Here is a 24442-nt window from a genome sequence, read left to right on the forward strand (position 1 = left end):
TCCCATCTTCTCCCCATCTTCTCCCCACCCCCACCCCCATCTTCTCCCCACCCACCCCAACTTCTCCCCATCCACCCCAACTTCTCCCCATCCACCCCAACTTCTCCCCATCCACCCCCCCCCAACTTCTCCCCATCCACCCCCCCCCAACTTCTCCCCATCCCCCCCCCCAACTTCTCCCCATCCCCCCCCCCATCTTCTCCCCATCTTCTCCCCACCCCCACCCCCATCTTCTCCCCACCCCCATCTTCTCCCCACCCACCCCAACTTCTCCCCACCCACCCCAACTTCTCCCCATCCACCCCAACTTCTCCCCATCCACCCCCCCCCCAACTTCTCCCCATCCACCCCCCCCCCAACTTCTCCCATCCACCCCCCCCCCCAACTTCTCCCCATCCACCCCCCCCCCCAACTTCTCCCCATCCACCCCCCCCCCAACTTCTCCCCATCCCCCCCCCCCCCAACTTCTCCCCATCCCATCCCCCCCCAACTTCTCCCCATCCCATGATCCCAACTCATCTCCCTCACCCCCACCCCCTCCTCTTGCCCCGACCCCAGTCTCTCTCTCTCCCCCCGCCCCCTCCTCCTCGACACCTCCTGACTCCGAGGACTAAATGGCGAAGATCTCCCGAACAACTGGAGGCAGCGTCCAGGAGGTCCAGGCCGCACTCCGGGAACTGCCGGCGGGTTGACAAACCCACCGGAAATTCAGGCGCTCGTTACCAGCGGGATCTGCGCCGCCCGCCATATTGCTAAAGGCACAAGACCGGCGTCCAGGGCCCACCCTGGCCCCAATATTGGGCTGCCCTGAGGCCTCAGGCCTTCTCCCTGACCCTCGGATCCTGGTTCGGGTAAGCGGCGCCCGCTCCTCGTTGCTGCCCTTTTATCCCCCGAAAGCCTTTAACTGGCGCCCCCGCCCCCGCGATCCTCCGTTAAACCCGACGGAGCCGGCGGGCAACTGACAGCGGCCGCCACTCGAGGTCCTGCGGACCACAGCGGGGGAGGGAGCTACCGCGGCCCGGGTGAAAGGCCCGAGTCACCGGCTCAGGGAGACACGGGCGGCGATGGGCCCGCGCGGAGGGAGCTTCGTGACACCCGAGGGGCGGATCAGAAAACACGGGGATCACGGGTGAACATCCGGCGGGTGTAAATCCACGGGTGAATATCCGGCGGGTGTAAATCCACGGGTGTCTCCAGGATCCAGCAACAGACCAGCTCGTTGTTTGGTGTAAAATGAGAAGATTGTGGAGTTTCAGCCTGTTTGTGATATTGAGTGAATCCTATCATTAGATTCTCATGATCAGTCCCTCCTTCTATCATTAGATTCTCATGGTCTGTCCCTCCTTCTATCATTAGATTCTCATGGTCTGTCCCTCCTTCTATCATTAGATTCTCATGGTCTGTCCCTCCTCCTATCATGAGATTCTCATGGTCTGTCCCTCCGTCTATCATTAGATTCTCATGGTCAGTCCCTCCTTCTATCATTAGATTCTCATGATCTGTCCCTCCTTCTATCATTAGATTCTCATGGTCTGTCCCTCCTTCTATCATTAGATTCTCATGGTCTGTCCCTCCTCCTATCATGAGATTCTCATGGTCTGTCCCTCCGTCTATCATTAGATTCTCATGGTCTGTCTCTTCTTCTATCATTAGATTCTCATGGTCAGTCCCTCCTTCTATCATTAGATTCTCATGGTCTGTCCCTCCTCCTATCATGAGATTCTCATGGTCTGTCCCTCCGTCTATCATTAGATTCTCATGGTCTGTCCCTCCTTCTATCATTAGATTCTCATGGTCTGTCCCTCCTTCTATCATTAGATTCTCATGGTCTGTCCCTCCGTCTATCATTAGATTCTCATGGTCTGTCCCTCCTTCTATCATTAGATTCTCATGGTCTGTCCCTCCTCCTATCATGAGATTCTCATGGTCTGTCCCTCCTTCTATCATTAGATTCTCATGGTCTGTCCCTCCTTCTATCATTAGATTCTCATGGTCTGTCCCTCCTCCTATCATTAGATTCTCATGGTCTGTCCCTCCGTCTATCATTAGATTCTCATGGTCTGTCCCTCCTCCTATCATTAGATTCTCATGGTCTGTCCCTCCTCCTATCATTAGATTCTCATGGTCTGTCCCTCCTCCTATCATTAGATTCTCATGGTCTGTCCCTCCGTCTATCATTAGATTCTCATGGTCTGTCCCTCCTCCTATCATTAGATTCTCATGATCTGTCCCTCCTCCTATCATTAGATTCTCATGGTCTGTCCCTCCTCCTATCATTAGATTCTCATGGTCTGTCCCTCCTCCTATCATTAGATTCTCATGGTCTGTCCCTCCGTCTATCATTAGATTCTCATGGTCTGTCCTTCCTCCTATCATGAGATTCTCATGGTCTGTCCCTCCTTCTATCATTAGATTCTCATGATCTGTCCCTCCTCCTATCATTAGATTCTCATGGTCTGTCCCTCCTCCTATCATTAGATTCTCATGGTCTGTCCCTCCTCCTATCATTAGATTCTCATGGTCTGTCCCTCCGTCTATCATTAGATTCTCATGGTCTGTCCCTCCTCCTATCATTAGATTCTCATGGTCTGTCCCTCCTTCTATCATTAGATTCTCATGATCTGTCCCTCCTCCTATCATTAGATTCTCATGGTCTGTCCCTCCTCCTATCATTAGATTCTCATGGTCTGTCCCTCCTCCTATCATTAGATTCTCATGGTCTGTCCCTCCGTCTATCATTAGATTCTCATGGTCTGTCCCTCCTCCTATCATTAGATTCTCATGATCTGTCCCTCCTCCTATCATTAGATTCTCATGGTCTGTCCCTCCTCCTATCATTAGATTCTCATGGTCTGTCTCTCCTCCTATCATTAGATTCTCATGATCTGTCCCTCCTTCTATCATTAGATTCTCATGGTCTGTCCCTCCTTCTATCATTAGATTCTCATGGTCTGTCCCTCCTCCTATCATTAGATTCTCATGGTCTGTCCCTCCTTCTATCATTAGATTCTCATGGTCTGTCCCTCCTTCTATCATTAGATTCTCATGGTCTGTCCCTCCTCCTATCATTAGATTCTCATGATCTGTCCCTCCTCCTATCATTAGATTCTCATGGTCTGTCCCTCCTTCTATCATTAGATTCTCATGGTCTGTCCCTCCTCTATCATTAGATTCTCATGGTCTGTCCCTCCTTCTATCATTAGATTCTCATGGTCTGTCCCTCCTCCTATCATTAGATTCTCATGGTCTGTCTCTCCTTCTATCATTAGATTCTCATGGTCTGTCCCTCCTTCCTATCATTAGATTCTCATGGTCTGTCCCTCCTCCTATCATTAGATTCTCATGGTCTGTCCCTCCTTCTATCATTAGATTCTCATGGTCTGTCCCTCCTTCTATCATTAGATTCTCATGGTCTGTCCCTCCGTCTATCATTAGATTCTCATGGTCTGTCCTCCTTCTATCATTAGATTCTCATGATCTGTCTCCTCCTTCTATCATTAGATTCTCATGGTCTGTCCCTCCTTCTATCATTAGATTCTCATGGTCTGTCCCTCCTTCTATCATTAGATTCTCATGGTCTGTCCCTCCTTCTATCATTAGATTCTCATGGTCTGTCCCTCCTTCTATCATTAGATTCTCATGGTCTGTCCCTCCTTCTATCATTAGATTCTCATGGTCTGTCCCCCTTCTATCATTAGATTCTCATGGTCTGTCCCTCCTTCTATCATTAGATTCTCATGGTCTGTCCCTCCTTCTATCATTAGATTCTCATGGTCTGTCCCTCCTTCTATCATTAGATTCTCATGGTCTGTCCCTCTGCTATCATTAGATTCTCATGGTCTGTCCCCCCTTCTATCATTAGATTCTCATGATCAGTCCCTCCGTCTATCATTAGATTCTCATGATCAGTCCCTCCTTCTATCATTAGATTCTCATGGTCTGTCCCTTCTTCTATCATTAGATTCTCATGGTCTGTCCCTCCTTCAATCATTAGATTCTCATGGTCTGTCCCTCCTTCTATCATTAGATTCTCATGATCTGTCCCTCCTTCTATCATTAGATTCTCATGATCAGTCCCTCCTTCTATCATTAGATTCTCATGGTCTGTCCCTCCTTCTATCATTAGATTCTCATGGTCTGTCCCTCTTCTATCATTAGATTCTCATGATCTGTCCCTCCTTCTATCATTAGATTCTCATGATCTGTCCCTCCTTCTATCATTAGATTCTCATGGTCTGTCCCTCCTTCTATCATTAGATTCTCATGATCTGTCCCTCCTTCTATCATTAGATTCTCATGATCTGTCCCTCCTTCTATCATTAGATTCTCATGGTCTGTCCTCTCTTCTATCATTAGATTCTCATGATCTGTCCCTCCTTCTATCATTAGATTCTCATGATCTGTCCCTCCTTCTATCATTAGATTCTCATGGTCTGTCCCTCCTTCTATCATTAGATTCTCATGATCTGTCCCTCCTTCTATCATTAGATTCTCATGATCTGTCCCTCCTTCTATCATTAGATTCTCATGATCTGTCCCTCCTTCTATCATTAGATTCTCATGGTCTGTCCCTCCTTCTATCATTAGATTCTCATGGTCTGTCCTCTCCTTCTATCATTAGATTCTCATGATCTGTCCCTCCTTCTATCATTAGATTCTCATGATCTGTCCCTCCTTCTATCATTAGATTCTCATGGTCTGTCCCTCCTTCTATCATTAGATTCTCATGGTCTGTCCCTCCTTCTATCATTAGATTCTCATGGTCTGTCCCTCCTTCTATCATTAGATTCTCATGGTCTGTCTCTCCTTCTATCATTAGATTCTCATGGTCTGTCCCTCCTTCTATCATTAGATTCTCATGATCTGTCCCTCCTTCTATCATTAGATTCTCATGATCTGTCCCTCCTTCTATCATTAGATTCTCATGGTCTGTCCCTCCTTCTATCATTAGATTCTCATGGTCTGTCCCTCCTTCTATCATTAGATTCTCATGGTCTGTCCCTCCTTCTATCATTAGATTCTCATGGTCTGTCCCTCCTTCTATCATTAGATTCTCATGGTCTGTCTCTCCTTCTATCATTAGATTCTCATGGTCTGTCCCTCCTTCTATCATTAGATTCTCATGATCTGTCCCTCCTTCTATCATTAGATTCTCATGGTCTGTCCCTCCTTCTATCATTAGATTCTCATGGTCTGTCCCTCCTTCTATCATTAGATTCTCATGGTCTGTCCCTCCTTCTATCATTAGATTCTCATGATCTGTCCCTCCTTCTATCATTAGATTCTCATGATCTGTCCTCTCTTCTATCATTAGATTCTCATGGTCTGTCCCTCCTTCTATCATTAGATTCTCATGGTCTGTCCCTCCTTCTATCATTAGATTCTCATGGTCTGTCCCTCCTTCTATCATTAGATTCTCATGATCTGTCCCTCCTTCTATCATTAGATTCTCATGATCTGTCTCTTCTTCTATCATTAGATTCTCATGGTCTGTCCCTCCTTCTATCATTAGATTCTCATGGTCTGTCCCTCCGTCTATCATTAGATTCTCATGATCTGTCCCTCCTTCTATCATTAGATTCTCATGGTCTGTCCCTCCTTCTATCATTAGATTCTCATGGTCTGTCCCTCCTTCTATCATTAGATTCTCATGATCTGTCCCTCCTTCTATCATTAGATTCTCATGATCTGTCTCTCCTTCTATCATTAGATTCTCATGATCTGTCCCTTCTTCTATCATTAGATTCTCATGATCTGTCCCTCCTTCTATCATTAGATTCTCATGGTCTGTCCCTCCTTCTATCATTAGATTCTCATGATCTGTCCCTCCTTCTATCATTAGATTCTCATGATCTGTCCTCTCTTCTATCATTAGATTCTCATGATCTGTCCCTCCTTCTATCATTAGATTCTCATGGTCTGTCCCTCCTTCTATCATTAGATTCTCATGGTCTGTCCGCTCCTTCTATCATTAGATTCTCATGATCTGTCCCTCCTTCTATCATTAGATTCTCATGATCTGTCCCTCCTTCTATCATTAGATTCTCATGGTCTGTCCCTCCTTCTATCATTAGATTCTCATGGTCTGTCTCTCTTCTATCATTAGATTCTCATGGTCTGTCCCTCCTTCTATCATTAGATTCTCATGGTCTGTCCCTCCTTCTATCATTAGATTCTCATGGTCTGTCCCTCCTCTATCATTAGATTCTCATGATCTGTCCCTCCTTCTATCATTAGATTCTCATGGTCTGTCCCTCCTTCTATCATTAGATTCTCATGGTCTGTCCCTCCTTCTATCATTAGATTCTCATGGTCTGTCCCTCCTTCTTATCATTAGATTCTCATGATCTGTCCCTTCTTCTATCATTAGATTCTCATGGTCTGTCCCTCCTCTATCATTAGATTCTCATGATCTGTCCCTCCTTCTATCATTAGATTCTCATGGTCTGTCCCTCCGTCTATCATTAGATTCTCATGGTCTGTCTCTCCTTCTATCATTAGATTCTCATGGTCTGTCCTCTCTTCTATCATTAGATTCTCATGGTCTGTCCCTCCTTCTATCATTAGATTCTCATGGTCTGTCCCTCCTTCTATCATTAGATTCTCATGGTCTGTCCCTCCTTCTATCATTAGATTCTCATGATCTGTCCCTCCTTCTATCATTAGATTCTCATGATCTGTCCCTCCTTCTATCATTAGATTCTCATGATCTGTCCCTCCTTCTATCATTAGATTCTCATGATCTGTCCCTCCTTCTATCATTAGATTCTCATGATCTGTCCCTCCTTCTATCATTAGATTCTCATGATCTGTCCCTCCTTCTATCATTAGATTCTCATGATCTGTCCCTCCTTCTATCATTAGATTCTCATGATCTGTCCCTCCTTCTATCATTAGATTCTCATGATCTGTCCCTCCTTCTATCATTAGATTCTCATGTCTGTCCCTCCTTCTATCATTAGATTCTCATGATCTGTCCCTCCTTCTATCATTAGATTCTCATGATCTGTCCCTCCTTCTATCATTAGATTCTCATGGTCTGTCCCTCCTTCTATCATTAGATTCTCATGATCTGTCCCTCCGTCTATCATTAGATTCTCATGATCTGTCCCTCCTTCTATCATTAGATTCTCATGATCTGTCCCTCCGTCTATCATTAGATTCTCATGATCTGTCCCTCCTTCTATCATTAGATTCTCATGATCTGTCCCTCCTTCTATCATTAGATTCTCATGATCTGTCCCTCCTTCTATCATTAGATTCTCATGATCTGTCCCTCCGTCTATCATTAGATTCTCATGATCTGTCCCTCCTTCTATCATTAGATTCTCATGATCTGTCCCTCCTTCTATCATTAGATTCTCATGATCTGTCCCTCCTTCTATCATTAGATTCTCATGGTCTGTCCCTCCTTCTATCATTAGATTCTCATGATCTGTCCCTCCTTCTATCATTAGATTCTCATGATCTGTCCCTCCGTCTATCATTAGATTCTCATGATCTGTCCCTCCTTCTATCATTAGATTCTCATGGTCTGTCCCTCCTTCTATCATTAGATTCTCATGGTCTGTCCCTCCTTCTATCATTAGATTCTCATGGTCTGTCCCTCCTTCTATCATTAGATTCTCATGGTCTGTCCCTCCTTCTATCATTAGATTCTCATGATCTGTCCCTCCTTCTATCATTAGATTCTCATGGTCTGTCCCTCCTTCTATCATTAGATTCTCATGGTCCGTCCCTCCGTCTATCATTAGATTCTCATGATCTGTCCCTCCTTCTATCATTAGATTCTCATGGTCTGTCCCTCCTTCTATCATTAGATTCTCATGGTCTGTCCCTCCTTCTATCATTAGATTCTCATGATCTGTCCCTCCTTCTATCATTAGATTCTCATGGTCTGTCCCTCCTTCTATCATTAGATTCTCATGGTCCGTCCCTCCGTCTATCATTAGATTCTCATGATCTGTCCCTCCTTCTATCATTAGATTCTCATGGTCTGTCCCTCCTTCTATCATTAGATTCTCATGGTCTGTCCCTCCTTCTATCATTAGATTCTCATGATCTGTCCCTCCTTCTATCATTAGATTCTCATGGTCTGTCCCTCCTTCTATCATTAGATTCTCATGATCTGTCTCTCCGTCTATCATTAAATTCTCATGATCTGTCCCTCCTTCTATCATTAGATTCTCATGGTCTGTCCCTCCTTCTATCATTAGATTCTCATGATCTGTCTCTCCGTCTATCATTAGATTCTCATGATCTGTCCCTCCTTCTATCATTAGATTCTCATGGTCTGTCCCTCCTTCTATCATTAGATTCTCATGGTCTGTCCCTCCTTCTATCATTAGATTCTCATGATCTGTCTCTCCGTCTATCATTAAATTCTCATGATCTGTCCCTCCTTCTATCATTAGATTCTCATGATCTGTCTCTCCTTCTATCATTAGATTCTCATGGTCTGTCCCTCCTTCTATCATTAGATTCTCATGATCTGTCCCTCCTTCTATCATTAGATTCTCATGGTCTGTCCCTCCTTCTATCATTAGATTCTCATGATCTGTCCCTCCTTCTATCATTAGATTCTCATGATCTGTCCCTCCTTCTATCATTAGATTCTCATGATCTGTCCCTTCTTCTATCATTAGATTCTCATGGTCCGTCCCTCCTTCTATCATTAGATTCTCATGGTCTGTCCCTCCTTCTATCATTAGATTCTCATGGTCTGTCCCTTCTTCTATCATTAGATTCTCATGATCTGTCCCTCCTTCTATCATTAGATTCTCATGATCTGTCCCTCCTTCTATCATTAGATTCTCATGATCTGTCCCTTCTTCTATCATTAGATTCTCATGGTCCGTCCCTCCTTCTATCATTAGATTCTCATGGTCTGTCCCTCCTTCTATCATTAGATTCTCATGGTCTGTCCCTTCTTCTATCATTAGATTCTCATGATCTGTCCCTCCTTCTATCATTAGATTCTCATGGTCTGTCCCTCCTTCTATCATTAGATTCTCATGGTCTGTCCCTCCTTCTATCATTAGATTCTCATGGTCTGTCCCTCCTTCTATCATTAGATTCTCATGGTCTGTCCCTCCTTCTATCATTAGATTCTCATGGTCTGTCCCTCCTTCTATCATTAGATTCTCATGGTCTGTCCCTCCTTCTATCATTAGATTCTCATGGTCTGTCCCTTCTTCTATCATTAGATTCTCATGGTCCGTCCCTCCTTCAATCATTAGATTCTCATGGTCAGTCCCTCCTTCTATCATTAGATTCTCATGATCTGTCCCTCCGTCTATCATTAGATTCTCATGGTCTGTCCCTTCTTCTATCATTAGATTCTCATGGTCTGTCCCTCCTTCAATCATTAGATTCTCATGATCTGTCTCTCCTTCTATCATTAGATTCTCATGGTCTGTCCCTCCTTCTATCATTAGATTCTCATGATCTGTCCCTCCGTCTATCATTAGATTCTCATGGTCTGTCCCTCCTTCTATCATTAGATTCTCATGGTCTGTCCCTCCTTCTATCATTAGATTCTCATGGTCCGTCCCTCCTTCAATCATTAGATTCTCATGGTCTGTCCCTCCTTCTATCATTAGATTCTCATGGTCTGTCCCTTCTTCTATCATTAGATTCTCATGGTCCGTCCCTCCTTCAATCATTAGATTCTCATGGTCAGTCCCTCCTTCTATCATTAGATTCTCATGATCTGTCCCTCCGTCTATCATTAGATTCTCATGGTCTGTCCCTTCTTCTATCATTAGATTCTCATGGTCTGTCCCTCCTTCAATCATTAGATTCTCATGATCTGTCTCTCCTTCTATCATTAGATTCTCATGGTCTGTCCCTCCTTCAATCATTAGATTCTCATGATCTGTCTCTCCTTCTATCATTAGATTCTCATGGTCTGTCCCTCCTTCAATCATTAGATTCTCATGATCTGTCCCTCCTTCTATCATTAGATTCTCATGGTCTGTCCCTCCTTCTATCATTAGATTCTCATGATCTGTCCCTCCTTCTATCATTAGATTCTCATGGTCTGTCCCTCCTTCAATCATTAGATTCTCATGGTCTGTCTCTTCTTCTATCATTAGATTCTCATGGTCTGTCCCTTCTTCTATCATTAGATTCTCATGGTCCGTCCCTCCTTCAATCATTAGATTCTCATGGTCAGTCCCTCCTTCTATCATTAGATTCTCATGATCTGTCCCTCCGTCTATCATTCGATTCTCATGGTCTGTCCCTCCTTCTATCATTAGATTCTCATGGTCTGTCCCTCCTTCTATCATTAGATTCTCATGGTCCGTCCCTCCTTCAATCATTAGATTCTCATGATCTGTCCCTCCTTCTATCATTAGATTCTCATGGTCTGTCCCTCCTTCTATCATTAGATTCTCATGGTCTGTCCCTCCTTCTATCATTAGATTCTCATGATCTGTCTCTTCTTCTATCATTAGATTCTCATGGTCTGTCCCTCCTTCTATCATTAGATTCTCATGGTCAGTCCCTCCTTCTATCATTAGATTCTCATGGTCTGTCCCTCCTTCTATCATTAGATTCTCATGGTCTGTCCCTCCTTCTATCATTAGATTCTCATGGTCTGTCCCTCCTTCAATCATTAGATTCTCATGGTCTGTCTCTTCTTCTATCATTAGATTCTCATGGTCTGTCCCTTCTTCTATCATTAGATTCTCATGGTCCGTCCCTCCTTCAATCATTAGATTCTCATGGTCAGTCCCTCCTTCTATCATTAGATTCTCATGATCTGTCCCTCCGTCTATCATTAGATTCTCATGGTCTGTCCCTCCTTCTATCATTAGATTCTCATGGTCTGTCCCTCCTTCTATCATTAGATTCTCATGGTCCGTCCCTCCTTCAATCATTAGATTCTCATGATCTGTCCCTCCTTCTATCATTAGATTCTCATGGTCTGTCCCTCCTTCTATCATTAGATTCTCATGATCTGTCTCTTCTTCTATCATTAGATTCTCATGATCTGTCCCTCCTTCTATCATTAGATTCTCATGGTCAGTCCCTCCTTCTATCATTAGATTCTCATGATCTGTCCCTCCGTCTATCATTAGATTCTCATGGTCTGTCCCTCCTTCAATCATTAGATTCTCATGATCTGTCCCTCCTTCTATCATTAGATTCTCATGGTCTGTCCCTCCTTCTATCATTAGATTCTCATGATCTGTCCCTCCTTCTATCATTAGATTCTCATGGTCTGTCCCTCCTTCTATCATTAGATTCTCATGATCTGTCTCTTCTTCTATCATTAGATTCTCATGGTCTGTCCCTCCTTCTATCATTAGATTCTCATGGTCTGTCCCTCCTTCTATCATTAGATTCTCATGGTCTGTCCCTCCTTCTATCATTAGATTCTCATGGTCTGTCCCTCCTTCTATCATTAGATTCTCATGATCTGTCTCTTCTTCTATCATTAGATTCTCATGGTCTGTCCCTTCTTCTATCATTAGATTCTCATGGTCTGTCCCTCCTTCTATCATTAGATTCTCATGGTCTGTCTCTTCTTCTATCATTAGATTCTCATGGTCTGTCCCTTCTTCTATCATTAGATTCTCATGGTCTGTCCCTCCTTCTATCATTAGATTCTCATGGTCTGTCCCTCCTTCTATCATTAGATTCTCATGGTCTGTCCCTCCTTCTATCATTAGATTCTCATGGTCTGTCCCTCCTTCTATCATTAGATTCTCATGGTCTGTCCCTCCTTCTATCATTAGATTCTCATGGTCTGTCCCTTCTTCTATCATTAGATTCTCATGGTCTGTCCCTCCTTCTATCATTAGATTCTCATGGTCTGTCCCTCCTTCTATCATTAGATTCTCATGGTCTGTCCCTCCTTCTATCATTAGATTCTCATGGTCTGTCTCTTCTTCTATCATTAGATTCTCATGGTCTGTCCCTCCTTCTATCATTAGATTCTCATGGTCTGTCCCTCCTTCTATCATTAGATTCTCATGGTCTGTCCCTCCTTCTATCATTAGATTCTCATGGTCTGTCCCTTCTTCTATCATTAGATTCTCATGGTCTGTCCCTCCTTCTATCATTAGATTCTCATGGTCTGTCCCTCCTTCTATCATTAGATTCTCATGGTCCGTCCCTCCTTCTATCATTAGATTCTCATGGTCTGTCTCTCCTTCTATCATTAGATTCTCATGGTCTGTCTCTTCTTCTATCATTAGATTCTCATGGTCTGTCTCTTCTTCTATCATTAGATTCTCATGGTCTGTCCCTCCTCCTATCATTAGATTCTCATGATCTGTCCCTCCTTCTATCATTAGATTCTCATGATCTGTCCCTCCTTCTATCATTAGATTCTCATGGTCTGTCTCTTCTTCTATCATTAGATTCTCATGATCTGTCCCTCCTTCTATCATTAGATTCTCATGGTCTGTCTCTTCTTCTATCATTAGATTCTCATGGTCTGTCCCTTCTTCTATCATTAGATTCTCATGGTCTGTCCCTCCTTCTATCATTAGATTCTCATGGTCTGTCCCTCCTTCTATCATTAGATTCTCATGATCTGTCTCTTCTTCTATCATTAGATTCTCATGGTCTGTCTCTCCTTCTATCATTAGATTCTCATGGTCTGTCCCTCCTTCTATCATTAGATTCTCATGGTCTGTCCCTCCTTCTATCATTAGATTCTCATGGTCTGTCCCTCCTTCTATCATTAGATTCTCATGGTCTGTCCCTCCTTCTATCATTAGATTCTCATGGTCTGTCTCTCCTTCTATCATTAGATTCTCATGGTCTGTCTCTCCTTCTATCATTAGATTCTCATGATCTGTCTCTTCTTCTATCATTAGATTCTCATGATCTGTCTCTCCTTCTATCATTAGATTCTCATGGTCTGTCTCTCCTTCTATCATTAGATTCTCATGGTCCGTCCCTCCTTCTATCATTAGATTCTCATGGTCCGTCCCTCCTTCTATCATTAGATTCTCATGATCTGTCTCTCCTTCTATCATTAGATTCTCATGGTCTGTCTCTCCTTCTATCAGTAGATTCTCATGATCTGTCCCTCCTTCTATCATTAGATTCTCATGGTCTGTCCCTCCTTCTATCATTAGATTCTCATGGTCTGTCCCTCCTTCTATCATTAGATTCTCATGATCTGTCTCTCCTTCTATCATTAGATTCTCATGATCTGTCCCTCCTTCTATCATTAGATTCTCATGGTCTGTCCCTCCTTCTATCATTAGATTCTCATGGTCTGTCCCTCCTTCTATCATTAGATTCTCATGATCTGTCTCTCCTTCTATCATTAGATTCTCATGATCTGTCCCTCCTTCTATCATTAGATTCTCATGGTCTGTCCCTCCTTCTATCATTAGATTCTCATGGTCTGTCCCTCCTTCTATCATTAGATTCTCATGGTCTGTCCCTCCTTCTATCATTAGATTCTCATGGTCTGTCCCTCCTTCTATCATTAGATTCTCATGATCTGTCTCTTCTTCTATCATTAGATTCTCATGATCCGTCCCTCCTTCTATCATTAGATTCTCATGGTCTGTCCCTCCTTCTATCATTAGATTCTCATGGTCTGTCCCTCCTTCTATCATTAGATTCTCATGGTCTGTCCCTCCTTCTATCATTAGATTCTCATGGTCTGTCCCTCCTTCTATCATTAGATTCTCATGGTCTGTCCCTCCTTCTATCATTAGATTCTCATGGTCTGTCCCTCCTTCTATCATTAGATTCTCATGATCTGTCCCTCCTTCTATCATTAGATTCTCATGATCTGTCTCTTCTTCTATCATTAGATTCTCATGATCCGTCTCTCCTTCTATCATTAGATTCTCATGATCCGTCCCTCCTTCTATCATTAGATTCTCATGATCTGTCCCTCCTTCTATCATTAGATTCTCATGATCTGTCCCTCCTTCTATCATTAGATTCTCATGGTCTGTCCCTCCTTCTATCATTAGATTCTCATGATCTGTCTCTTCTTCTATCATTAGATTCTCATGATCTGTCCCTCCTTCTATCATTAGATTCTCATGGTCTGTCCCTCCTTCTATCATTAGATTCTCATGATCTGTCTCTTCTTCTATCATTAGATTCTCATGATCTGTCCCTCCTTCAATCATTAGATTCTCATGATCTGTCTCTTCTTCTATCATTAGATTCTCATGATCTGTCCCTCCTTCTATCATTAGATTCTCATGGTCTGTCCCTCCTTCTATCATGAGATTCTCATGGTCTGTCCCTCCTTCTATCATTAGATTCTCATGGTCTGTCCCTCCTTCTATCATTAGATTCTCATGATCTGTCCCTCCTTCTATCATTAGATTCTCATGATCTGTCTCTTCTTCTATCATTAGATTCTCATGATCCGTCCCTCCTTCTATCATTAGATTCTCATGATCTGTCCCTCCTTCTATCATTAGATTCTCATGGTCTGTCCCTCCTTCTATCATTAGATTCTCATGATCTGTCCCTCCTTCTATCATTAGATTCTCATGATCTGTCTCTTCTTCTATCATTAGATTCTCATGATCCGTCCCTCCTTCTATCATTAGATTCTCATGATCTGTCTCTCCTTCTATCATTAGATTCTCATGGTCTGTCCCTCCTTCTATCATTAGATTCTCATGGTCTGTCCCTCCTTCTATCATTAGATTCTCATGGTCTGTCCCTCCTTCTATCATTAGATTCTCATGATCTGTCCCTCCTTCTATCATTAGATTCTCATGATCTGTCCCTCCTTCTATCATTAGATTCTCATGGTCTGTCCCTCCTTCTATCATTAGATTCTCATGGTCTGTCCCTCCTTCTATCATTAGATTCTCATGATCTGTCCCTCCTTCTATCATTAGATTCTCATGATCTGTCCCTCCTTCTATCATTAGATTCTCATGGTCTGTCCCTCCTTCTATCATTAGATTCTCATGATCTGTCTCTTCTTCTATCATTAGATTCTCATGGTCTGTCCCTCCTTCTATCATTAGATTCTCATGATCTGTCTCTTCTTCTATCATTAGATTCTCATGGTCTGTCCCTCCTTCTATCATTAGATTCTCATGATCTGTCCCTCCTTCTATCATTAGATTCTCATGGTCTGTCCCTCCTTCTATCATTAGATTCTCATGATCTGTCTCTTCTTCTATCATTAGATTCTCATGGTCTGTCCCTCCTTCTATCATTAGATTCTCATGATCTGTCTCTTCTTCTATCATTAGATTCTCATGGTCTGTCCCTCCTTCTATCATTAGATTCTCATGATCTGTCCCTCCTTCTATCATTAGATTCTCATGGTCTGTCCCTCCTTCTATCATTAGATTCTCATGATCTGTCTCTTCTTCTATCATTAGATTCTCATGGTCTGTCCCTCCTTCTATCATTAGATTCTCATGATCTGTCCCTCCTTCTATCATTAGATTCTCATGATCTGTCCCTCCTTCTATCATTAGATTCTCATGATCTGTCCCTCCTTCTATCATTAGATTCTCATGGTCTGTCCCTCCTTCTATCATTAGATTCTCATGATCTGTCCCTCCTTCTATCATTAGATTCTCATGATCTGTCTCTTCTTCTATCATTAGATTCTCATGATCTGTCTCTCCTTCTATCATTAGATTCTCATGATCTGTCCCTCCTTCTATCATTAGATTCTCATGATCTGTCCCTCCTTCTATCATTAGATTCTCATGGTCTGTCTCTTCTTCTATCATTAGATTCTCATGGTCTGTCCCTCCTTCTATCATTAGATTCTCATGGTCTGTCCCTCCTTCTATCATTAGATTCTCATGATCTGTCCCTCCGTCTATCATTAGATTCTCATGGTATGTCCCTCCTTCTATCATTAGATTCTCATGGTCTGTCCCTCCGTCTATCATAAGATTCTCATGATCTGTCCCTCCTTCTATCATTAGATTCTCATGATCTGTCCCTCCTTCTATCATTAGATTCTCATGATCAGTCCCTCCTTCTATCATTAGATTCTCATGATCTGTCCCTCCTTCTATCATTAGATTCTCATGGTCTGTCTCTTCTTCTATCATTAGATTCTCATGGTCTGTCCCTCCTTCTATCATTAGATTCTCATGATCTGTCCCTCCTTCTATCATTAGATTCTCATGATCAGTCCCTCCTTCTATCATTAGATTCTCATGATCTGTCCCTCCTTCGATCATTAGATTCTCATGATCTGTCCCTCCTTCTATCATTAGATTCTCATGGTCTGTCTCTTCTTCTATCATTAGATTCTCATGGTCTGTCCCTCCTTCTATCATTAGATTCTCATGGTCTGTCTCTTCTTCTATCATTAGATTCTCATGATCTGTCTCTTCTTCTATCATTAGATTCTCATGGTCTGTCCCTCCTTCTATCATTAGATTCTCATGATCTGTCTCTTCTTCTATCATTAGATTCTCATGATCTGTCTCTTCTTCTATCATTAGATTCTCATGGTCTGTCCCTCCGTCTATCATTAGATTCTCATGGTCTGTCCCTCCGTCTATCATTAGATTCTCATGGTCTGTCCCTCCTTCTATCATTAGATTCTCATGGTCTGTCCCTCCGTCTATCATTAGATTCTCATGGTCTGTCCCTCCTTCTATCATTAGATTCTCATGATCTGTCCCTCCTTCTATCATTAGATTCTCATGGTCTGTCCCTCCTTCTATCATTAGATTCTCATGGTCTGTCCCTCCTTCTATCATTAGATTCTCATGATCTGTCTCTTCTTCTATCATTAGATTCTCATGATCTGTCTCTTCTTCTATCATTAGATTCTCATGGTCAGTCCCTCCTTCTATCATTAGATTCTCATGATCTGTCTCTTCTTCTATCATTAGATTCTCATGATCTGTCTCTTCTTCTATCATTAGATTCTCATGGTCTGTCTCTTCTTCTATCATTAGATTCTCATGGTCAGTCCCTCCTTCTATCATTAGATTCTCATGATCCGTCCCTCCTTCTATCATTAGATTCTCATGATCTGTCCCTCCTTCTATCATTAGATTCTCATGGTCAGTCCCTCCTTCTATCATTAGATTCTCATGATCTGTCTCTTCTTCTATCATTAGATTCTCATGATCCGTCCCTCCTTCTATCATTAGATTCTCATGATCTGTCCCTCCTTCTATCATTAGATTCTCATGATCTGTCCCTCCTTCTATCATTAGATTCTCATGATCTGTCCCTCCTTCTATCATTAGATTCTCATGATCCGTCCCTCCTTCTATCATTAGATTCTCATGGTCTGTCCCTCCTTCTATCATTAGATTCTCATGATCTGTCCCTCCTTCTATCATTAGATTCTCATGGTCCGTCCCTCCTTCTATCATTAGATTCTCATGGTCCGTCCCTCCTTCTATCATTAGATTCTCATGGTCCGTCCCTCCTTCTATCATTAGATTCTCATGGTATGTCCCTCCTTCTATCATTAGATTCTCATGATCTGTCTCTCCTTCTATCATTAGATTCTCATGATCTGTCTCTTCTTCTATCATTAGATTCTCATGGTCTGTCCCTCCTTCTATCATTAGATTCTCATGATCTGTCTCTTCTTCTATCATTAGATTCTCATGATCCGTCCCTCCTTCTATCATTAGATTCTCATGGTCTGTCTCTTCTTCTATCATTAGATTCTCATGATCTGTCCCTCCGTCTATCATTAGATTCTCATGATCTGTCCCTCCGTCTATCATTAGATTCTCATGATCTGTCCCTCCTTCTATCATTAGATTCTCATGATCTGTCCCTCCGTCTATCATTAGATTCTCATGGTCTGTCCCTCCTTCTATCATTAGATTCTCATGATCTGTCTCTCCTTCTATCATTAGATTCTCATGGTCTGTCCCTCCTTCTATCATTAGATTCTCATGGTCTGTCCCTCCTTCTATCATTAGATTCTCATGATCTGTCCCTCCTTCTATCATTAGATTCTCATGATCTGTCCCTCCTTCTATCATTAGATTCTCATGGTCTGTCCCTCCTTCTATCATTAGATTCTCATGGTCTGTCCCTCCTTCTATCATTAGATTCTCATGATCTGTCCCTCCTTCTATCATTAGATTCTCATGATCTGTCCCTCCTTCTATCATTAGATTCTCATGATCTGTCTCTTCTTCTATCATTAGATTCTCATGATCTGTCTCTCCTTCTATCATTAGATTCTCATGATCTGTCCCTCCTTCTATCATTAGATTCTCATGATCTGTCCCTCCTTCTATCATTAGATTCTCATGGTCTGTCTCTTCTTCTATCATTAGATTCTCATGGTCTGTCCCTCCTTCTATCATTAGATTCTCATGGTCTGTCCCTCCTTCTATCATTAGATTCTCATGATCTGTCCCTCCGTCTATCATTAGATTCTCATGGTATGTCCCTCCTTCTATCATTAGATTCTCATGGTCTGTCCCTCCGTCTATCATAAGATTCTCATGATCTGTCCCTCCTTCTATCATTAGATTCTCATGATCTGTCCCTCCTTCTATCATTAGATTCTCATGATCAGTCCCTCCTTCTATCATTAGATTCTCATGATCTGTCCCTCCTTCTATCATTAGATTCTCATGGTCTGTCTCTTCTTCTATCATTAGATTCTCATGGTCTGTCCCTCCTTCTATCATTAGATTCTCATGATCTGTCCCTCCTTCTATCATTAGATTCTCATGATCAGTCCCTCCTTCTATCATTAGATTCTCATGATCTGTCCCTCCTTCTATCATTAGATTCTCATGATCTGTCTCTTCTTCTATCATTAGATTCTCATGATCTGTCTCTTCTTCTATCATTAGATTCTCATGGTCTGTCCCTCCTTCTATCATTAGATTCTCATGATCTGTCTCTTCTTCTATCATTAGATTCTCATGATCTGTCTCTTCTTCTATCATTAGATTCTCATGGTCTGTCCCTCCGTCTATCATTAGATTCTCATGGTCTGTCCCTCCGTCTATCATTAGATTCTCATGGTCTGTCCCTCCTTCTATCATTAGATTCTCATGGTCTGTCCCTCCGTCTATCATTAGATTCTCATGGTCTGTCCCTCCTTCTATCATTAGATTCTCATGATCTGTCTCTTCTTCTATCATTAGATTCTCATGATCTGTCTCTTCTTCTATCATTAGATTCTCATGGTCTGTCCCTCCTTCTATCATTAGATTCTCATGGTCTGTCCCTCCGTCTATCATTAGATTCTCATGGTCTGTCCCTCCTTCTATCATTAGATTCTCATGGTCTGTCCCTCCGTCTATCATTAGATTCTCATGGTCTGTCCCTCCTTCTATCATTAGATTCTCATGATCTGTCTCTTCTTCTATCATTAGATTCTCATGATCTGTCTCTTCTTCTATCATTAGATTCTCATGGTCTGTCCCTCCTTCTATCATTAGATTCTCATGATCTGTCTCTTCTTCTATCATTAGATTCTCATGATCTGTCTCTTCTTCTATCATTAGATTCTCATGGTCTGTCCCTCCTTCTATCATTAGATTCTCATGGTCTGTCCCTCCTTCTATCATTAGATTCTCATGATCTGTCCCTCCTTCTATCATTAGATTCTCATGATCTGTCTCTTCTTCTATCATTAGATTCTCATGATCTGTCTCTTCTTCTATCATTAGATTCTCATGGTCTGTCCCTCCTTCTATCATTAGATTCTCATGGTCTGTCCCTCCTTCTATCATTAGATTCTCATGATCTGTCCCTCCTTCTATCATTAGATTCTCATGATCTGTCTCTTCTTCTATCATTAGATTCTCATGATCTGTCCCTCCTTCTATCATTAGATTCTCATGGTCTGTCCCTCCTTCTATCATTAGATTCTCATGGTCTGTCCCTCCTTCTATCATTAGATTCTCATGGTCTGTCCCTCCGTCTATCATTAGATTCTCATGGTCTGTCTCTCCTTCTATCATTAGATTCTCATGGTCTGTCCCTCCTTCTATCATTAGATTCTCATGGTCTGTCCCTCCTTCTATCATTAGATTCTCATGGTCTGTCCCTCCTTCTATCATTAGATTCTCATGGTCTGTCCCTCCGTCTATCATTAGATTCTCATGGTCTGTCTCTCCTTCTATCATTAGATTCTCATGGTCTGTCCCTCCTTCTATCATTAGATTCTCATGGTCTGTCCCTCCTTCTATCATTAGATTCTCATGATCTGTCCCTCCTTCTATCATTAGATTCTCATGATCAGTCCCTCCTTCTATCATTAGATTCTCATGGTCTGTCCCTCCTTCTATCATTAGATTCTCATGGTCCGTCCCTCCTTCTATCATTAGATTCTCATGGTCTGTCCCTCCTTCTATCATTAGATTCTCATGGTCTGTCTCTTCTTCTATCATTAGATTCTCATGGTCCGTCCCTCCTTCTATCATTAGATTCTCATGGTCCGTCCCTCCTTCTATCATTAGATTCTCATGGTCTGTCCCTCCTTCTATCATTAGATTCTCATGGTCTGTCCCTTCTTCTATCATTAGATTCTCATGGTCCGTCCCTCCTTCTATCATTAGATTCTCATGGTCCGTCCCTCCTTCTATCATTAGATTCTCATGGTCTGTCCCTCCTTCTATCATTAGATTCTCATGGTCTGTCCCTCCTTCTATCATTAGATTCTCATGATCTGTCCCTCCTTCTATCATTAGATTCTCATGATCTGTCCCTCCTTCTATCATTAGATTCTCATGGTCTGTCTCTCCTTCTATCATTAGATTCTCATGATCTGTCTCTTCTTCTATCATTAGATTCTCATGATCTGTCTCTTCTTCTATCATTAGATTCTCATGATCTGTCTCTTCTTCTATCATTCGATTCTCATGGTCTGTCCCTCCTTCTATCATTAGATTCTCATGGTCTGTCCCTCCTTCTATCATTAGATTCTCATGATCTGTCCCTCCGTCTATCAATAGATTCTCATGGTCTGTCTCTTCTTCTATCATTAGATTCTCATGGTCTGTCCCTCCTTCTATCATTAGATTCTCATGGTCTGTCCCTCCTTCTATCATTAGATTCTCATGGTCTGTCCCTCCTTCTATCATTAGATTCTCATGATCTGTCCCTCCGTCTATCATTAGATTCTCATGATCTGTCCCTCCTTCTATCATTAGATTCTCATGATCTGTCCCTCCTTCTATCATTAGATTCTCATGATCTGTCCCTCCGTCTATCATTAGATTCTCATGGTCTGTCTCTTCTTCTATCATTAGATTCTCATGGTCTGTCCCTCCTTCTATCATTAGATTCCCATGATCTGTCCCTCCGTCTATCATTAGATTCTCATGGTCTGTCTCTTCTTCTATCATTAGATTCTCATGATCTGTCCCTCCGTCTATCATTAGATTCTCATGGTCTGTCTCTTCTTCTATCATTAGATTCTCATGATCTGTCCCTCCTTCTATCATTAGATTCTCATGGTCTGTCCCTCCGTCTATCATTAGATTCTCATGATCTGTCCCTCCTTCTATCATTAGATTCTCATGATCTGTCCCTCCTTCTATCATTAGATTCTCATGGTCTGTCCCTCCGTCTATCATTAGATTCTCATGGTCTGTCCCTCCTTCTATCATTAGATTCTCATGGTCTGTCCCTCCGTCTATCATTAGATTCTCATGATCTGTCCCTCCTTCTATCATTAGATTCTCATGATCAGTCCCTCCTTCTATCATTAGATTCTCATGATCTGTCCCTCCTTCTATCATTAGATTCTCATGATCTGTCTCTTCTTCTATCATTAGATTCTCATGATCTGTCCCTCCTTCTATCATTAGATTCTCATGATCTGTCCCTCCTTCTATCATTAGATTCTCATGATCAGTCCCTCCTTCTATCATTAGATTCTCATGATCTGTCTCTCCTTCTATCATTAGATTCTCATGGTCTGTCCCTCCTTCTATCATTAGATTCTCATGGTCTGTCCCTCCTTCTATCATTAGATTCTCATGGTCTGTCCCTTCTTCTATCATTAGATTCTCATGGTCTGTCCCTCCTTCTATCATTAGATTCTCATGGTCTGTCCCTCCTTCTATCATTAGATTCTCATGATCAGTCCCTCCTTCTATCATTAGATTCTCATGATCAGTCCCTCCTTCTATCATTAGATTCTCATGATCAGTCCCTTCTTCTATCATTAGATTCTCATGGTCTGTCCCTCCTTCTATCATTAGATTCTCATGATCAGTCCCTCCTTCTATCATTAGATTCTCATGATCAGTCCCTCCTTCTATCATTAGATTCTCATGATCAGTCCCTTCTTCTATCATTAGATTCTCATGGTCTGTCTCTCCTTCTATCATTAGATTCTCATGGTCCGTCCCTCCTTCTATCATTAGATTCTCATGATCTGTCTCTCCTTCTATCATTAGATTCTCATGATCTGTCCCTCCTTCTATCATTAGATTCTCATGATCTGTCTCTCCTTCTATCATTAGATTCTCATGGTCCGTCCCTCCTTCTATCATTAGATTCTCATGATCTGTCCCTCCTTCTATCATTAGATTCTCATGGTCTGTCCCTCCTTCTATCATTAGATTCTCATGGTCTGTCCCTCCTTCTATCATTAGATTCTCATGATCTGTCCCTCCTTCTATCATTAGATTCTCATGATCTGTCCCTCCTTCTATCATTAGATTCTCATGATCAGTCCCTCCTTCTATCATTAGATTCTCATGATCAGTCCCTCCTTCTATCATTAGATTCTCATGGTCTGTCCCTCCTTCTATCATTAGATTCTCATGGTCTGTCCCTTCTTCTATCATTAGATTCTCATGGTCTGTCTCTTCTTCTATCATTAGATTCTCATGGTCTGTCCCTCCTCCTATCATTAGATTCTCATGATCTGTCCCTCCGTCTATCATTAGATTCTCATGGTCTGTCCCTTCTTCTATCATTAGATTCTCATGGTCTGTCCCTCCTTCTATCATTAGATTCTCATGGTCTGTCCCTTCTTCTATCATTAGATTCTCATGGTCTGTCTCTTCTTCTATCATTAGATTCTCATGGTCTGTCCCTCCTCCTATCATTAGATTCTCATGATCTGTCCCTCCGTCTATCATTAGATTCTCATGGTCTGTCTCTTCTTCTATCATTAGATTCTCATGGTCTGTCCCTCCTTCATTCATGAGATTCTCATGGTCTGTCCCTCCTTCTATCATTAGATTCTCATGGTCTGTCCCTTCTTCTATCATTAGATTCTCATGATCTGTCCCTCCGTCTATCATTAGATTCTCATGGTCCGTCCCTCCTCCTATCATTAGATTCTCATGATCTGTCCCTCCTTCTATCATTAGATTCTCATGGTCTGTCCCTCCTTCTATCATTGGATTCTCATGGTCTGTCTCTTCTTCTATCATTAGATTCTCATGGTCTGTCCCTCCTTCTATCATTAGATTCTCATGATCTGTCCCTCCTTCTATCATTAGATTCTCATGGTCTGTCCCTCCTTCTATCATTAGATTCTCATGGTCTGTCTCTTCTTCTATCATTAGATTCTCATGGTCTGTCCCTCCTTCTATCATTAGATTCTCATGGTCTGTCCATCCTTCTATCATTAGATTCTCATGGTCTGTCTCTTCTTCTATCATTAGATTCTCATGGTATGTCCCTCCTTCTATCATTAGATTCTCATGGTCTGTCCCTCCTTCTATCATTAGATTCTCATGGTATGTCCCTCCTTCTATCATTAGATTCTCATGGTCTGTCCCTCCTTCTATCATTAGATTCTCATGGTCTGTCCCTCCTTCTATCATTAGATTCTCATGGTCTGTCTCTTCTTCTATCATTAGATTCTCATGGTCTGTCTCTTCTTCTATCATTAGATTCTCATGGTCTGTCTCTTCTTCTATCATTAGATTCTCATGGTCAGTCCCTCCGTCTATCATTAGATTCTCATGGTCTGTCCCTTCTTCTATCATTAGATTCTCATGGTCTGTCCCTTCTTCTATCATTAGATTCTCATGGTCCGTCCCTCCGTCTATCATTAGATTCTCATGGTCTGTCCCTCCTTCTATCATTAGATTCTCATGGTCTGTCCCTCCTTCTATCATTAGATTCTCATGGTCTGTCCCTCCTTCTATCATTAGATTCTCATGGTCTGTCTCTTCTTCTATCATTAGATTCTCATGGTCTGTCCCTCCTTCTATCATTAGATTCTCATGGTCTGTCTCTTCTTCTATCATTAGATTCTCATGGTCCGTCCCTCCGTCTATCATTAGATTCTCATGGTCTGTCCCTCCTTCTATCATTAGATTCTCATTTATTTTTATTCGTTCATGGGATGAGGGCGTCGCTGGCAAGGTCAGCATTTATTGCCCATCCCTAAATTGCCCTTGTGAAGGTGGTGGTGAGCCGCCTTCTTGAACCGCTGCAGTCTGTGTGGTGAAGGTTCTCCCACAGTGCTGTTAGGAAGGGAGTTCCAGGATTTTGACCCAGCGACAATGAAGGAATGGCAATATATTTCCAAGTCGGG

The 24442-nt window shown here is 42.1% G+C and overlaps 1 protein-coding gene across 1 annotated transcript in view; it reads left to right on the forward strand.

The window, feature by feature from the left end:
- The first annotated feature begins 769 nt into the window (after window positions 1-769).
- Window positions 770-24442, forward strand: part of d2hgdh (D-2-hydroxyglutarate dehydrogenase) — a 63689-nt gene continuing 40016 nt past the window's right edge. Inside the window, exon 1 of the mRNA XM_067995643.1 lies at window positions 770-851. The gene's annotated coding sequence lies outside the window, so the exon portion shown is untranslated. The remainder of the gene's footprint in view (window positions 852-24442) is intronic.

The sequence above is a fragment of the Heptranchias perlo genome, chromosome 13, assembly GCF_035084215.1.
Source record: "Heptranchias perlo isolate sHepPer1 chromosome 13, sHepPer1.hap1, whole genome shotgun sequence".
Classification (NCBI taxonomy): Eukaryota; Metazoa; Chordata; class Chondrichthyes; order Hexanchiformes; family Hexanchidae; genus Heptranchias; species Heptranchias perlo.